General features: G+C 38.8%; 1 protein-coding gene across 1 annotated transcript in view; it reads right to left on the reverse strand.

Moving 5' to 3' along the window:
• The window catches only part of ANKAR (ankyrin and armadillo repeat containing), an 85,786-nt gene extending 81,939 nt beyond the window's left edge, over positions 1 to 3,847 (reverse strand). The window contains exon 1 of the mRNA XM_008593428.1: positions 3,837 to 3,847. The gene's annotated coding sequence lies outside the window, so the exon portion shown is untranslated. The remainder of the gene's footprint in view (positions 1 to 3,836) is intronic.
• Positions 3,848 to 5,014: the final 1,167 nt, after the last annotated feature.

Here is a 5,014-nt window from a genome sequence, read left to right on the forward strand (position 1 = left end):
CGCCCCCACCGCGCTCAGCCAGTGAGCACACCGGCCATCCCTATATAGGATCTGAACCCGCGGCAGGAGCGCAGCTGCACTCTCAGCGCTGCACTCTCCCGAGTGCGCCACGGGGTCGGCCCAACTTTTTTTTTTTTAAATCAACAAGTGTTCTTTTAAACATTATATTGTATGGGTATAACATACTATAGTTTATTTGCTCAGTCCTCAAATTTTAGACATTTAAGGTGTTACCAACTCCTATTATGAATCATTGCTGTGATAAACATCTTTGTAACTAAATCTTTGTGCACACCAGCAATTCTTTTCTAAGTATCAATTACTATAAACTGGAACTGCTAGGTCAAAGAGTTACACAGTATTAAGGTTTTGATACATTCTGCCAATTTGCCCTCCAAAAAGTTTGTATTAATTGTGCCTTAACTTTTAATATTCCACAAGTGACAATATCAGAAATGTCTAACCTGTCAGCTATCACATCTTTAAAATGCTTTAAACAACTCAAAATCATTTCTTCCTGAACTTTAAAATGTAAATTTTTGAAGTATAACTACACACGAAGCAGTAGCTTGATTGTTTATGAATATACTAATGGAAATGGCATTAAATAACCATGTTAAGCATTTAGAAGATATATGTAAACTTTTGGGGGGGAAGGGAAGCAATTTATCCTTTTTTTGTTCAATAATTATTCACATTCACTTAAAGAAATAGTGTCCTCTCTTCTCAGTGTACTTAAATTTCATTTACTTCAAAAGAAAACACCAAATTCAAGTATAAAATAAATATCATTAGTGATTACAGCTCCAAAATACCAAAATACAATTAGTATTATTTACTTCAAAGGTCATGTGAATGGTATGTGAAAAGACATCTTCAACTATGAGATCTATCTATCTATCTATCCATTTTTTAAAAAATCCTGGACACTTCACTTTTGCATTTTAACCAAAAAGATGCTTAAGTATTGTAAATTTTAATGTAAGTATGATGTAAATCTTATATATATATGATTTTGATAACTTTAACAAATAGTTAATATAAATAACCAAACTTTCCACATACTATTTAGAATTCTTCTAATAACTCACCCTATTCTTCTTCAGGTTAGAAAGTTCATCCACAACAATTTTTTGTTCTTTAATCTATTGGAAAAACAAACAAACAACAAACTTCTTAAATCAAAGGTTTTCAAAGTATGCTCAATGAGACTCCTTTAAGTGTTTTAAAATTAGAGGAGCTGGCTGGTTAGCTCACTCGGTAGAGTGTGGTGTGGATAACACCAAGGTCAAGGGTTTGGATCCCTATACTGTCTAGCTGCCAAATAAATAAAATGAAATTAGAAAGAACGAATAAAGGGCTATTATGTACTGAATATCAAAATGGGCAGTCTGTGAACATACAGATTCTTTTCAATAGCAGTCTGAAAGGTGGGAGAAAAGTTGGAGAAAACAGTGATTGGACTTGCCAGTGTTAGGCAACCCACCGAGCCCAGACAGTGGGTTTGGTGTTGGTAACCAGTGTTCATGCCAAGGGCCACACTTACTAATTTTATACCTTTTATTAAAAGTAGACAATATGCACCAAAAGTAATATCGATCTTTCAATTAATTATTTTAAATTGTGGTTTAGCTTAAACAAACAAACAAACAAAAAGCAAATGGAATGAGGGGTGGGCTATTTTTTTACAATTGTCAGTGCTTCTCATGATTTATGTACTAAATGGTGCAGTCAGACATTCAGATCAAGCAAGTAGTACTAAATACCTACTTTGGGGCAGTAAGACCTACCACTTTCCATCTTTGCATTATTCCTCTGTGTCTCAAAGACTCGCATAGCGCTGGCACTGTCGAACTAGGCTTCATTTTTTGTTAGCAGGAGAGGGCTCAACTAAGTGAAAACTAAGTTTCTTTTTAACTCTTCTGAGTAACTGTAGTTATTTTGTAAACGTGATTGATTGCATAGTATCACTAGTGCCTCTAAAAGTACGCTTTTATAATCTTTGTGGTATCTCACACCCCAGGAATCTGCTAAGCATCAGTATAAATGGCGTGCTATGGTAGTAATCAGAGTGGGCTGTGAGCATTTTGAAAATCCACCCCCAACGCCATGAATGTGCACCTTTCTGTCTCCCCAGTTGTAGTAATGTCTGATTAAGTTGAATTCCAAGGGTGAATTTGTACCTTGAGATTTATGTGCGTACAGCACTTTCTCATTCATTTTAGGAATGGCAGGTATACATTTAGCTTTACATCAAAGAAGAAAATTGTGATAAAGAAAGAGTTAAAGAGACCTGCCCAAGATGTCACTGTGTTTGGGACAGAACCAAAGTAGAATCTAGGACACTAATACCTGAAAGGCCATACACCCCACCATCACCATATATTTTTAAAGGTTTTCTCAGTTTATGACAGTTAAGATTTATACTACAATGGCTCCCTCCCACCTTCTTATTGGTAGAGGAGTGACAATCAGATGAGTGTTTTAGGATCACTCTGGCTGAAGTGAAGAGTAGAGCAGAAAGTAGCAAGCGAGATGAGGAAAGACCGGTTAGGAAGCCTTAGCGGGGGTGTTACGATGGTAGATGACGGTGGCTTGTTTGGGGTGGTAAGAGCGTATACGGTGATAAAGGGACATATTTGAAATGAGCTTCAGAGATAGAACGGATAGTACTTCGTACTGGACGTCAAGGACGGCCCCAGGTTTCTGGCGTGCATAACTGGATGGAGAACATCCGCGGCTGAACAGATTTGGGGTGGACGGTATTTCTAAAAGTTTAAAGAGTAGGGGGGAAAAAAACAACCAAAACTCCGCCCCACTGCCACGTGGGTCTACCTCGGGGCAAATTTCAGGATCTCCCCTATCGCACCTATTCTTGGGAAAGGGAAAGATTAACCGTAGCTGTCAAGTGCGATTAAGGAAAAGGGCAAAGCAGCAGGGCAACGCCGAGGCCGAGCCAGGCCCCACGCTGCCTCCGGCAGACCGCCTGGGGGTTCCAGTGGCGCCCGGTCCCGGGCCGGAGCCTTCTCGTCGCATCCCATACTCACCTTGCTGCTAAGAGACTCTTTGTCTGGGGTCGAGTTGTCGGAGGGGACCAGCACAGTGCTGTCCTCCTGGCGCGCCCCCCGGCTGGGCATCTCCACTCACCGCCAGATGCGCAAGATGCGCAGCCGGCCAGGCTGAAGAAACCCCCGCAGCCTCCGGCCCAGGCCACGACGCGTGCGCGCTCCCAGCGGCCCCACCCGCTTCCTTTCCTTTCCCATAAGTCCTACCAATAATGTCTGCGCGCTCACTTGAACGCCTGCGCAGTCCAGGTCTGGTCTGGGAGCAGTTCCGCGCGTGCGCACGGCTGCTTAGGGCTCGAGTGAGCCGATCCGGTTGCGAAATCCGAGAGGTTCTTGAACCGTCCCCTAGCGGATCGCGTGCAGAAACGCTCACGTGGTTTCTTCACTCCCTCACATCCGGTAGACGACGAGTTATGTGCGCCCTACAGTGGTAAATAGAAAGAATAGCAGTGCAGTGGAAATACCATTTAGTATTTATTATCTAGGCAAAGATATGAACAGTGTTGACAACGAACTGTAGAGACTTGATAAAGTTTTTTTTTTTTTACCTGTGGTTATGGTTGCTAGATAAAATACAATTTTATATGATTTGATTATGAATTTCAGATGAAAAAATAGTTTTTTTATTATGAATATAATGCCTCATGCAATATTGGCAATATCTCATTCCTGTGGAAAAAATGTTCAAAACTTGGAAACAGGCAAAAGACGTTACTGGATATTCTTCACTACTGTTCTGGGCTTGACTTTCTGTTGATTGGGGTGTTTTACAATTCTGTAGGGTCAGAGGTTGACATGTAATTTTTTGTAGAGATGCAAATAATTTCTGTTTGGTGGACCAGATACCCCCACAGATTATGAATCATTGTTCTGTAAGACAATCAGCTCTGTATCTAATCCTGTGAACCTATCCTAACATTTCTTTATTAGTATATGGCTAGTTTCTCAAATGCTCTTTGAATTGTTTTTAACATCTTACTGGTTCCCTCATTAATTAGTGAGGTGAATAATACTTTAACATGTGTTTATTTTATATTTGCAGTAGAAACATGTTTTTACTTTTTTGAAAATTATACTCTAACACCGGAAATCTCAAGCTTCCATGGAGATGCCCAACTGAATTCATACGATGGAGCCAAACTGTACTTTCATTATGGCTATAGACATGTATTTATATGGCTATAGAAATGTACTTCATGGGTTTTTTAAGCCCATGAACATCTTTTATTGGCTCTTAGAGTAAATCTCAAGTGGTTATAGAACTAAGTTTACTCTTCAACTTTTTCTTTTTATTGATTAAAAAATTTTTGTTTTTGTTTCTGATTTGTGCATTCCTCATAAATTATTCCACATCGGTAGCAGCAATGATTGGGAGTTTGGTTTTACAATCTAAGCATCTTGTAATATCTGTTGAGTGATGGATATCTAGTCATTAGTAAAAGTGAGGTGAAAGAGAGTTCAGTTTGTTATTCTCTCTGACTTTTGTGAAATCAAATTAATTAAGACTTTTGTGCCCACTGGGAAGGAGTGATTTCTATTTGAGATCCAGGTTGGTAAATTTTTGTGTTTCTTTGCTTTCTACGTGAGATTGGGGTTGTAAAACTGAAGTGATAGTTTTCTATGTGTGTGTGTGTCTATAATTTAGGACANTTAAATGAGCTAGACTTTTAAGAAAAAAAGCCCTTCTTACAAAACTACTAGGTCAGAAGCGTTTTAAGAACCCAAGTATATATAATTAAGGTGAATCTTTGGAGAAATGAAGCTTGATCAATAACTTTGGTTTAAAAAAGAAAAGGCAATTATATATCTTTTCTTTGATTTATCTGTGTTGAATAAAATACAGGTATGTATTTTATTTTTTATAACATTTAAATTTGTTCTCTCATGAAGAGATTAATCTGAATTTCCTCAACGTCTTATATTGGTTTACTGATTACTCACACTAGCAT

This window comes from Galeopterus variegatus, unplaced genomic scaffold (assembly GCF_000696425.1).
Source record: "Galeopterus variegatus unplaced genomic scaffold, G_variegatus-3.0.2 Scaffold158, whole genome shotgun sequence".
NCBI lineage: Eukaryota > Metazoa > Chordata > Mammalia > Dermoptera > Cynocephalidae > Galeopterus > Galeopterus variegatus.